Below are 13,878 nucleotides of genomic sequence, written 5' to 3' on the forward strand. Positions count from 1 at the left end.
GGGGTTGGGATGGGCTGGGCTGAGGGAAGCTGGGGGTTGGGATGGGCTGAGGGAAGCTGGGGGTTGGGATGGGCTGAGGGAAGCTGAGGGTTGGTATGGGATGGGCTGAGGGAAGCTGAGGGTTGGGATGGGATGGGCTGAGGGAAGCTGAGGGTTGGGATGGGGTGAGGGAAGCTTAGGGTTGGTATGGGCTGAGGGAAGCTGAAGGTTGGGATGGGATGGGCTGAGGGTTGGGATCGGATGGGCTGAGGGAAGCTGAAGGGTGGGTTGGGATGGGTTGAGGGAAGCTGAAAGTTGGGATGAGATGGGCTGAGGGAAGCTGAGGGTTGGGATGGGATGGGCTGGGCTGAGGGAAGCTGAGGGTTGGGATGGGTTGAGGGAAGCTGAAGGTTGGGATGAGATGGGCTGAGGGAAGCTGAAGGTTGGGTTGGGATGGACTGAGGGAAGCTGAGGGTTGGGTTGGGATGGGCTGAGGGAATCTGAGGGTTGGGATGGGAAGGGCTGAGGGAAGCTGAGGGTTGTGATGTGATGGGCTGAGGGAAGCTGAGGGTTGGGATGGGCTGAGGGAAGCTGAGGGTTGGGATGGGATGGGATGGACTGAGGGAAGCTGAGGGTTGGGATGGGATGGGCTGAGGGAAGCTGAGGGTTGGGATGGGATGGGCTGAGGGAAGCTGAGGGTTGGGATGGGTTGAGGGAAGCTGAAGGTTGGGATGAGATGGGCTGAGGGAAGCTGAGGGTTGGGATGGGATGGGCTGAGGGAAGCTGAGGGTTGGGATGGGATGGGCTGAGGGAAGCTGAGGGTTGGGATGGGTTGAGGGAAGCTGAAGGTTGGGATGAGATGGGCTGAGGGAAGCTGAGGGTTGGGATGGGCTGAGGGAAGCTGAGGGTTGGGATGGGATGGGATGGACTGAGGGAAGCTGAGGGTTGGGATGGGATGGGATGAGGGAAGCTGAGGGTTGGGTTGGGATGGGCTGAGGGTTGGGATGGGCTGAGGGAAGCTGAGGGTTGGGATGGGCTGAGGGAAGCTGAGGGTTGAGATGGGCTGAGGGAAGCTGAGGGTTGGGATGGGCTGAGGGAAGCTGAGGGTTGAGATGGGCTGAGGGAAGCTGAGGGTTGGGATGGGCTGAGGGAAGCTGAGGGTTGGGATGGGATGGGATGGGCTGAGGGAAGCTGAGGGTTGAGATGGGCTGAGGGAAGCTGAGGGTTGGGATGGGATGGGCTGAAGGAAGCTGAGGGTTGGGATGGGATGGGCTGAGGGAAGGTGAGGGGTGGGATGGGATGGGCTGAGGGTTGGGATGGGCTGAGGGAAGCTGAGGGTTGGGATGGGCTGAGGGAAGCTGAGGGTTGAGATGGGCTGAGGGAAGCTGAGGGTTGGGATGGGTTGAGGGAAGCTGAGGGTTGAGATGGGCTGAGGGAAGCTGAGGGTTGGGATGGGCTGAGGGAAGCTGAGGGTTGGGATGGGATGGGATGGGCTGAGGGAAGCTGAGGGTTGAGATGGGCTGAGGGAAGCTGAGGGTTGGGATGGGATGGGCTGAAGGAAGCTGAGGGTTGGGATGGGATGGGATGGGCTGAGGGTTGGGATGTAGAATTGGAGATAAGTGGGAGTGGAGTTGCTGTGTGAGAGATAGAATGATGGTCAAAGATAAAAGTCAAAAAATATATATAAAAGTCTAAATAAATCATAATAAAAGTACATTTGAATGACACTAAGTGGCCGTGTTTTTAAAACTAATGGCGGTTTGCCTGAGGCTGATGCCATGCAGGTGTTTGCACACATGAATATACACACACTCTCATTCAAATCAACACATACAAGAACACACACATACATGTAATAGTGCCAGACATGCACACACATACATGTAATAGTGCCAGACATGCACACACATACATGTAATAGTGCCAGACATGCACACACATACATGTAATAGTGCCAGACATGCACACACATACATGTAATAGTGCCAGACATGCACACACATACATGTAATAGTGCCAGACATGCACACACATACATGTAATAGTGCCAGACATGCACACACATACATGTAATAGTGCCAGACATGCACACACATACATGTAATAGTGCCAGACATGCACACACATACATGTAATAGTGCCAGACATGCACACACATACATGTAATAGTGCCAGACATACACACACATACATGTAATAGTGCCAGACACGCACACACATACATGTAATAGTGCCAGACACACACACACATACATGTAATAGTGCCAGACATACACACACATACATGTAATAGTGCCAGACATACACACACATACATGTAATAGTGCCAGACATGCACACACATACATGTAATAGTGCCAGACACACACACACATACATGTAATAGTGCCAGACATACACACACATACATGTAATAGTGCCAGACACACAAACATATACATGTAATAGTGCCAGACACACACACACATACATGTAATAGTGCCAGACATACACACACATACATGTAATAGTGCCAGACACACAAACATATACATGTAATAGTGCCAGACATACACACACATACATGTAATAGTGCCAGACACACAAACACATACATGTAATAGTGCCAGACACGCACACACATACATGTAATAGTGCCAGACATACACACACATACATGTAATAGTGCCAGACACACACACATATACATGTAATAGTGCCAGACATACACACACATACATGTAATAGTGCCAGACACACACACACATACATGTAATAGTGCCAGACACACACACACATACATGTAATAGTGCCAGACACACACACACATACATGTAATAGTGCCAGACACACACACACATACATGTAATAGTGCCAGACACACAAACACATACATGTAATAGTGCCAGACACACACACACATACATGTAATAGTGCCAGACATACACACACATACATGTAATAGTGCCAGACATACACACACATACATGTAATAGTGCCAGACATGCACACACATACATGTAATAGTGCCAGACACACACACACATACATGTAATAGTGCCAGACATACACACACATACATGTAATAGTGCCAGACACACAAACATATACATGTAATAGTGCCAGACACACACACACATACATGTAATAGTGCCAGACATACACACACATACATGTAATAGTGCCAGACACACAAACATATACATGTAATAGTGCCAGACACACACACACATACATGTAATAGTGCCAGACATACACACACATACATGTAATAGTGCCAGACACACAAACACATACATGTAATAGTGCCAGACACACAAACATGTAATAGTGCCAGACACACACACACATACATGTAATAGTGCCAGACACACAAACATATACATGTAATAGTGCCAGACATACACACACATACATGTAATAGTGCCAGACACACACACACATACATGTAATAGTGCCAGACACACACACACATACATGTAATAGTGCCAGACACACACACACATACATGTAATAGTGCCAGACACACAAACATATACATGTAATAGTGCCAGACATACACACACATACATGTAATAGTGCCAGACACACACACACATACATGTAATAGTGCCAGACACACACACACATACATGTAATAGTGCCAGACACACACACACATACATGTAATAGTGCCAGACATACACACACATACATGTAATAGTGCCAGACACACAAACATATACATGTAATAGTACCAGACATGCACACACATACATGTAATAGTGCCAGACACACACACACATACATGTAATAGTGCCAGACATACACACACATACATGTAATAGTGCCAGACACACACACATATACATGTAATAGTGCCAGACATACACACACATACATGTAATAGTACCAGACACACACACACATACATGTAATAGTGCCAGACACGCACACACATACATGTAATAGTGCCAGACACACACATGCACACATACATGTAATAGTACCAGACACACAAACATATACAGTTGGCATTGCTGTTATGATTTCACTTGTCCTTGATGTCCTTTGTTTTAAATTCATTATTTAAACAATTTAAATGTTCCTGTTCTGTGTTCCTTTTTTGTCTTTAGTTCCTTAGTTGTTGGTGCATTGGGGGGTTCTTGGGGGAATGGAATTCATTGTGTTGTATTGTTCCTCCTGGGGAGGACTGTGGGAGGGTCTAGAAGGGTGGGGGCTGTGGGAGGGTCTCGAAGGGGGGGGCTGTGGGAGGGTCTAGAAGGGTGGGGGCTGTGGGAGGGTCTCGAAGGGTGGGGGCTGTGGGAGGGTCGCGAAGGGTGGGGGCTGTGGGAGGGTCTCGAAGGGTGGGGGGGTCTAGAAGGGTGGGGGCTGGTATCAGGCTGAGGGTTGAATAAGATGGAGGCTGTGGGCTGGGGCTGGTATCATGGAGGCTGTGGGCTGAGGTTGTTGAATAAGATGGAGGCTGTGGGCTGGTATCAGGCTGAGGGTTGAATAAGATGGAGGCTGTGGGCTGGTATCAGGCTGAGGGTTGAATAAGGGTTGAATAAGATGGAGGCTGTGGGCTGGTATCAGGCTGAGGGTTGAATAAGATAGAGGCTGTGGCCTGGTATCAGGCTGAGGGTTGAATAAGATAGAGGCTGTGGGCTGGTATCAGGCTGAGGGTTGAATAAGATAGAGGCTGTGGCCTGGTATCAGGCTGAGGGTTGAATAAGATAGAGGCTGTGGCCTGGTATCAGGCTGAGGGTTGAATAAGATAGAGGCTGTGGGCTGGTATCAGGCTGAGGGTTGAATAAGATGGAGGCTGTGGGCTGGTATCAGGCTGAGGGTTGAATAAGATAGAGGCTGTGGGCTGGTATCAGGCTGAGGGTTGAATAAGATAGAGGCTGTGGGCTGGTATCAGGCTGAGGGTTGAATAAGATGGAGGCTGTGGGCTGGTATCAGGCTGAGGGTTGAATAAGATAGAGGCTGTGGGCTGGTATCAGGCTGAGGGTTGAATAAGATAGAGGCTGTGGGCTGGTATCAGGCTGAGGGTTGAATAAGATAGAGGCTGTGGGCTGGTATCAGGCTGAGGGTTGAATAAGATAGAGGCTGTGGCCTGGTATCAGGCTGAGAGGTGAATAAGATAGAGGCTGTGGGCTGGTATCAGGCTGAGGGTTGAATAAGATAGAGGCTGTGGCCTGGTATCAGGCTGAGAGGTGAATAAGATAGAGGCTGTGGGCTGGTATCAGGCTGAGGGTTGAATAAGATGGAGGCTGTGGGCTGGTATCAGGCTGAGAGGTGAATAAGATAGAGGCTGTGGCCTGGTATCAGGCTGAGAGGTGAATAAGATAGAGGCTGTGGGCTGGTATCAGGCTGAGGGTTGAATAAGATGGAGGCTGTGGGCTGGTATCAGGCTGAGGGTTGAATAAGATAGAGGCTGTGGGCTGGTATCAGGCTGAGGGTTGAATAAGATGGAGGCTGTGGGCTGGTATCAGGCTGAGGGTTGAATAAGATGGAGGCTGTGGGCTGGTATCAGGCTGAGGGTTGAATAAGGCTGTGGGCTGGTATCAGGCTGAGGGTTCTAAGATGGAGGCTGTGGGCTGGTATCAGGCTGAGGGTTGAATAAGATAGAGGCTGTGGGCTGGTATCAGGTGAGGGTTGAATAAGAAGAGGCTGTTCAGGAGTAAGATACAGGCTGAGGTTGAATAAGATAGACTGTGGGCTGGTATCAGGCACAGGCTGACTGAATAAAAGAGGCTGTACTGGAATCAGGCTGAGGGGTGTATAAGGAGGCTGTGGGCTGATTCCATTTGTGGGCTGGATGGGAGTTTAAGAAGAGGCTGTGGGCTGGTATCAGGTTACACAATGCAAGAGTTCTGGTTACTGACTTCAAATGGAGGCTGTGGCCATCAAAGCTGAATAAGTGCAGGCTGTGGGCTGTATATTGAATTGGATGTGGGCTGGATAAAGATGTCATGACTTTACAGTATATGGAATAAGATAGAGGCTATGGGCTGGCCTATGAAGCTCAGGCTGAGGGTTGAATAAGAGGCTGTTGACTCATAATTGAGGCTGTGGGCTGGTATCAGGCTGAATAAGATGGAGGCTTGGGCTGGTACAGGCAGTTAGTAAGAGCAGGCTGTGGACTGGTACAGGCAATCAGTAGGCTGTGGGCTGGTATCAGGGGGTTATATAAGATGGAGGCTGTGGGCTGGTCAGGGAGATAAGATGGACTACAGACTCACTAGTAGTAGAGTGGGTTATCAGGCTGAGGGTGGAGATAAGGACTACAGACTACTAGTAGTAGGGGTTATTAGGCTGTGGGGGAGCTGAGGTTGTATAAGATGGGGATATAAGGACTACAGACTACTAGTAGTAGGGGGTGGTATCAGGCTGAGGGTTCTAAGATAGAGGCTGTGGGTGGAGATAAGGACTGGTACAGACTACTAGTAGTAGGCTGTGGGTTATTAGGGTTGAATAAGTGGAGTATCAAGTTGACTACAGACTACAACAATAGTAGGGGTTATTAGGGAGATGGAGATGAAGTGACTAAGACAGACTACTAGTAGTAGGGGTTATCAGGCTAGGTTGAATAAGATAGAGTGGAGATAAGAGGACTACAGACTACTGAATAGTAGTGGGTTATTAGGGAGTGGAGATAAGGACTCACAGACTACTAGTAGTAGTGGTTATTGGGGGAGTGGAGATAAGGACTGGTACAGACTACTAAGATGGAGTAGGGGTTATTAGGGAGTGGAGATCAAGTGACTACAGACTAGGCTAGTAGTAGGGGTTATTAGGTTCTATAAGTGGAGATAAGTGACTAGAGACTACTAATAGTGGAGTGGGCTTATTGAGGGTGAATAAGGGAGTGGAGATAAGGACTACAGACTACTAGTAGTAGGGGTTGAATAAGGGAGTGGAGATAAGGACTACAGACTACTAGTAGTAGGGGTTATTGAGTGGAGATAAAGGACTACAGACTACTAGTCAGTAGGGGTTACAGCAGGGGAGTGGAGATAAGGACTACAGACTACTAGTAGTAGGGGTTATTAGGTTGAGTGGAGATAAGGACTACAGACTGGTTACTAGTAGTAGTGGGCTGTGTTATTAGATAGTAGGGGGAGTGGAGATAAGGACTACAGACTACTAAGTAGGCTGGGGCTGGTATTGAGGGGAGTGGAGATAAGGACTACAGACTACTAGTAGTAGGGGTTATTAGGAGAGTGGAGATAAGGACTACAGACTACCAGTAGTAGGGGTTATTAGGTGGGAGTGGAGTAAGGACTACAGACTACAATAGCAGTAGTAGGGGGGTATTAGGGAGTGGAGATAAGGACTACAGACTAAGTGTAGTAGTAGGGGTTATTGAGGGTTGAATAAGGGAGTGGAGATAAGGACTACAGACTAGCTAGTAGTGTTATAAGGACTAGTGTTCTACATACAGGAGTGGGATAAGGACTACAGACTACTAGTAGTAGGGGTTATTAGGGAGTGGAGAAGTGGACTAGTGTACAGACTACCAGTAGTAGGGGTTATTAGGGAGTGGAGATAAGGACTACAGACTACTAGTAGTAGGGGAGTGGAGACAGCAGGGAAGTGTTCTAGTGGACTACAGACTGTTGCTAAGTAGTAGTTCTAGGGTTATTAGGGAGTGGAGATAAGGACTACAGACTACTAGCAACAGCAGTAGGGGTTATTAGGGGAGTGGAGATAAGGACTACAGACTACTAGTAGTAGGGGTTATTAGGGAGTGGAGATAAGGACTACAGACTACTAGTAGTAGGGGTTATTAGGGAGTGGAGATAAGGACTACAGACTACTAGTAGTAGGGTTATTAGGGAGTGGAGATAAGGACTACAGACTACAGTAGTAGGGGTTATTAGGGGAGTGGAGATAAGGACTACAGACTACTAATAGTAGGGGTGTTTAGTGTTCTACAAGTGGGGAAGGTTCTACAGACTACTATAGTAGGGGTGGAGATAAGGTTCTAGTGTTCTACAGACTACCAGTAGGGGGGTTATTAGGGGAGTGTTCTAAGGACTAGCAGACTACTAGTAGTAGGGGGTTATTAGGGAGTGGAGATAAGGACTACAGACTACTAGTAGTAGGGGTTATTAGGGAGTGGAGATGGACTACAGACTAGCTAGTGTAGTGTTCTATTAGTGAGTGGAGATAAGGACTACAGACTACTAGTAGTAGGGGTTAAGTGTTGGAGATGGACTACAGACTACTAGTAGTAGGGGTTATTAGGGAGTGGAGATACAGGACTACAGACTACTAGTGTAGGGGTTATTAGGGAGTGGAGTTAAGGACTACAGACTATTAGTAGTAGGGGTTATTAGGGAGTGGAGTTAAGGACTACAGACAGCTAGTAGTAGGGTTCTATTAGGGAAGTGGAGATAAGGACTACAGACTACCAGTAGTAGGGGTTATTAGTGGAGTGGTTCTACTAAGGACTACAGAAGTATTAGTAGTAGGGTTCTATTAGCAGTGGAGATAAGGACTACAGACTACTAGTAGTAGGGTTATTAGTGGAGTGGAGATAAGGACTACAGACTACTAGTAGTTCTATTAGGGAGTGGAGCTAAGGACTACAGACTACCAGTAGTAGGGGTTCTATTAGGGAGTGGAGATAAGGACTCAGACTACCAGTAGTAGGGGTTAGTGTTTAGGGAGTGGAGCAGATGAAGTGTTCTAGTGTTCTACAACAGCAGGGGAAGTGTTCTAGTGTTCTACAACAGCAGGGAAGTGTTCTAGTGTTCTACAACAGCAGGGGAAGTGTTCTAGTGTTCTACAACAGCAGGGAAGTGTTCTAGTGTTCTACAACAGCAGTGGAAGTGTTCTAGTGTTCTACAATAGCAGTGGAAGTGTTCTAGTGTTCTACAACAGCAGGGGAAGTGTTCTAGTACAACAGCAGTGGAAGTGTTCTAGTGTTCTACAACAGCAGTGGAAGTGTTCTAGTGTTCTACAACAGCAGTGGAAGTGTTCTAGTGTTCTACAACAGCAGGGAAGTGTTCTAGTGTTCTACAACAGCAGGGGAAGTGTTCTAGTGTTCTACAACAGCAGGGAAGTGTTCTAGTGTTCTACAACAGCAGTGGAAGTGTTCTAGTGTTCTACAACAGCAGTGGAAGTGTTCTAGTGTTCTACAACAGCAGGGGAAGTGGAAGTGTTCTACAACAGCAGGGGAAGTGTTCTAGTGTTCTACAACAGCAGGGGAAGTGTTCTAGTGTTCTACAACAGCAGTGGAAGTGTTCTAGTGTTCTACAACAGCAGTGGAAGTGTTCTAGTGTTCTACAACAGCAGTGGAAGTGTTCTAGTGTTCTACAACAGCAGGGGAAGTGTTCTAGTGTTCTACAACAGCAGGGGAAGTGTTCTAGTGTTCTACAACAGCAGGGGAAGTGTTCTAGTGTTCTACAACAGCAGGGGAAGTGTTCTAGTGTTCTACAACAGCAGTGGAAGTGTTCTAGTGTTCTACAACAGCAGGGGAAGTGTTCTAGTGTTCTACAACAGCAGTGGAAGTGTTCTAGTGTTCTACAACAGCAGTGGAAGTGTTCTAGTGTTCTACAACAGCAGGGGAAGTGTTCTAGTGTTCTTCAACAGCAGGGGAAGTGTTCTAGTGTTCTTCAACAGCAGGGGAAGTGTTCTAGTGTTCTACAACAGCAGTGGAAGTGTTCTAGTGTTCTACAACAGCAGGGGAAGTGTTCTAGTGTTCTACAACAGCAGGGGAAGTGTTCTAGTGTTCTACATCTCCTCTAGAACAGAACAGCAGGAGGATCCCAGAGGGGCCAGGGTGACTTCCTCTCAGAACAGAAGGTCCAGGGAGCGAAAGAGAGACAACACTTCAAGGTTATCAGTCTCTTCTGCAGAACCAAATAAAGCTCTCTGCTCCCTGACAGGTTAGAGTATGTTCTGTTCTACAGCCTCAGGGTACAGTACACTACATTATTACAACTACACATTATCATGCATATACATTATCATGTCTATACATTATCATGTCTATACATTATCATGTCTATACATTATCATGTCTATACATTATCATGTCTATACATTATCATGTCTATACATTATCATGTCTATACATGATCATGTCTATACATTATCATGCATATACATTATCATGTCTATACATTATCACATGTATGTATTATCACACCTATACATGTTCTTGTCTATAAGTTATCATGTATATATATTATCACATATATACATTAGTGTCTATACATTATTGTGTTTATACAATATCGCCGATATACATGATCATGCATGTGCGTCACCGTGTATATGCCTCTATGCATTATCATGTCTTATCATTATCATTATCATGTCATATCATGTCTGTATGTTATCGTGTCTATACATGATCATGTCTATACATTATCATGTCAATACATTCTCGCCTCTATGCATTATCATGTCTGTATGTTATCGTGTCTATACATGATCATGTCTGTATTTCACACTCAAAAGCCACAACCTTGAGTTTCATTTCACCGGTTGTTCTGATAACCTAGAATCTGTCATTTGGTTTTGCAGAAGATTGTGAAGCCTTGGCAACACACACATGCACACACACACACCAAACACACACACAGACACACACACACACACCAAACACACACACACACACACACACACACACACACCAAACACACACACAGACACACACAGAGCACACACAGAGCACACACCAAACACACACACACACACACACCAAATACACACACAAACACACACACAGACACACACACCAAACACACACACACACACACCAAATACACACACAAACACACACACAAACACACACCAAACAGGGCGCTGTTTGAGTCTACCTTTCTTTTTATGTTTGGCTGACGTGTGGAGGAAGTATATTCCATCTGTTCCTGTGAGTGAGGTGATGAAGAGATGGAGAGATGGAGAGATGGAGAGATGAGAGATGGAGAGATGGAGAGATGGAGCAATGAGAGATGGAGAGATGGAGAGATGGAGCGATGAGAGATGGAGAGATGGAGAGATGGAGAGATGAGAGAGATGGGAGAGATGGAGAGATGAGAGATGGAGCAATGAGAGATGGAGAGATGGAGAGATGGAGCTGCACACTCACTGGGCCGACGCACACACACCAAACACACACACAGACACACACACACCAAACACACACACAGACACACACACACACACACACCAAACCAACAGACACACACAGAGCACACACAGAGCACACACCAAACACACACACAACACACACCAATAATGAGAGATTTATTCCACTGTGGTGAGGTGATGAAGAGATGGAGAGATGGAGAAGATGAGAGATGGAGAGATGGAGAAATGAGAGATGATGGAGAGATGGAGATGAGAGATGGAGAGATGAGAGATGAGAGATGGAGAGATGGAGAGATGAGAGATGGAGAGATGGAGAGATGGAGAGATGGAGAGATGGAGAGATGGAGAGATGAGAGATGGAGAGATGAGAGATGAGAGATGGAGAGATGGAGAGATGGAGAGATGAGAGATGAGAGATGGAGAGATGGAGAGATGAGAGATGGAGAGATGGAGAGATGGAGAGATGAGAGATGGAGAGATGGAGAGATGGAGAGATGATGGAGAGATGGAGAGATGAGAGATGGAGAGATGGAGAGAGAGATGAGAGATGGAGAGATGAGAGATGGAGAGATGGAGAGATGAGAGATGGAGAGATGGAGCGATGAGAGATGAGAGATGAGAGATGGAGAGATGAGAGATGGAGCAATGAGAGATGGAGAGATGGAGAGATGAGAGATGGAGAGATGGAGCGATGAGAGATGGAGAGATGAGAGATGGAGAGATGGAGAGATGAGAGAGATGGAGAGATGGAGAGATGGAGAGATGGAGAGATGAGAGATGGAGAGATGAGAGATGGAGAGATGGAGAGATGAGAGATGGAGAGATGGAGAGATGAGAGATGGAGATGAGAGATGGAGAGATGAGAGATGAGAGATGGAGAGATGGAGAGATGGAGAGATGGAGAGATGAGAGATGGAGAGATGAGAGATGGAGAGATGAGAGATGGAGAGATGGAGAGATGAGAGATGGAGAGATGAGAGATGGAGAGATGAGAGATGGAGAGATGAGAGATGGAGAGATGGAGAGATGAGAGATGGAGAGATGAGAGATGGAGAGATGAGAGATGGAGAGATGAGAGATGGAGAGATGAGAGATGGAGAGATGAGAGATGGAGAGATGAGAGATGGAGAGATGAGAGATGGATGAGAGATGGAGAGATGAGAGATGGAACGATGAGAGATGGAGAGATGAGAGATGGAGAGATGAGAGATGGAGAGATGAGAGATGGAGAGATGAGAGATGGAACGATGAGAGATGGAGAGATGAGAGATGGAACGATGAGAGATGGAGCGATGAGAGATGGAGAGATGAGAGATGGAACGATGAGAGATGGAGCGATGAGAGATGGAGCGATGAGAGATGGAGAGATGGAAAGATGAGAGATGGAGAGATGAGAGATGGAGAGATGAGAGATGGAACGATGAGAGATGAGAGATGGAGCGATGAGAGATGGAGAGATGGAACGATGAGAGATGGAGAGATGAGAGATGGAACGATGAGAGATGGAGAGATGAGAGATGGAACGATGAGAGATGGAGAGATGAGAGATGGAACGATGAGAGATGGAGAGATGGAGAGATGAGAGATGGAACGATGAGAGATGGAGAGATGGAGCGATGGAGAGATGAGAGATGGAACGATGAGAGATGGAACGATGAGAGATGGAACGATGAGAGATGGAACGATGAGAGATGGAGCGATGAGAGATGGAGAGATGGAACGATGAGAGATGGAACGATGAGAGATGGAGAGATGGAGAGATGAGAGATGGAGAGATGAGAGATGGAGAGATGGAGCGATGAGAGATGGAACGGTGAGAGATGGAGAGATGGAGCGATGAGAGATGAGAGATGGAGAGATGAGAGATGGAGAGATGGAGAGATGGAGAGATGGAGAGATGGAGAGATGGAACGATGAGAGATGGAGAGATGAGAGATGGAGAGATGAGAGATGGAAGATGAGAGATGGAGAGATGGAACGATGAGAGATGGAGAGATGAGAGATGGAACGATGAGAGATGGAGAGATGAGAGATGGAACGATGAGAGATGGAACGATGAGAGATGGAGAGATGAGAGATGGAGAGATGAGAGATGGAACGATGAGAGATGAGAGATGGAGCGATGAGAGATGGAGAGATGGAACGATGAGAGATGGAGAGATGAGAGATGGAACGATGAGAGATGGAGAGATGAGAGATGGAACGATGAGAGATGGAGAGATGAGAGATGGAACGATGAGAGATGGAGAGATGAGAGATGGAACGATGAGAGATGGAGAGATGAAGAGATGAGAGATGAGAGATGGAGAGATGGAGCGATGAGAGATGAGAGATGGAGAGATGAGAGATGGAGAGATGAGAGATGGAACGATGAGAGATGGAGCGATGAGAGATGGAGCGATGAGAGATGGAACGATGAGAGATGGAACGATGAGAGATGGAGCGATGAGAGATGGAGCGATGAGAGATGGAGAGATGGAACGATGAGAGATGGAGAGATGAGAGATGGAACGATGAGAGATGGAACGATGAGAGATGAGAGATGGAGCGATGAGAGATGGAGAGATGGAACGATGAGAGATGGAGAGATGAGAGATGGAACGATGAGAGATGGAGAGATGAGAGATGGAACGATGAGAGATGGAGAGATGAGAGATGGAACGATGAGAGATGGAGAGATGAGAGATGGAACGATGAGAGATGGAGAGATGAGAGATGGAGAGATGAGAGATGGAGAGATGGAACGATGAGAGATGGAGCGATGAGAGATGGAGAGATGAGAGATGAGAGATGGAGAGATGAGAGATGGAAGATGAGAGATGGAGA

At 46.9% G+C, this 13,878-nt stretch overlaps 1 protein-coding gene across 9 annotated transcripts in view; it reads right to left on the reverse strand.

Moving 5' to 3' along the window:
* Positions 1–13,878, reverse strand: part of eps8a (epidermal growth factor receptor pathway substrate 8a) — a 175,792-nt gene that overhangs the window by 66,576 nt on the left and 95,338 nt on the right. The window lies entirely within an intron of this gene.

Source organism: Oncorhynchus keta, unplaced genomic scaffold (genome assembly GCF_023373465.1).
Source record: "Oncorhynchus keta strain PuntledgeMale-10-30-2019 unplaced genomic scaffold, Oket_V2 Un_scaffold_17580_pilon_pilon, whole genome shotgun sequence".
Taxonomy (NCBI): Eukaryota; Metazoa; Chordata; class Actinopteri; order Salmoniformes; family Salmonidae; genus Oncorhynchus; species Oncorhynchus keta.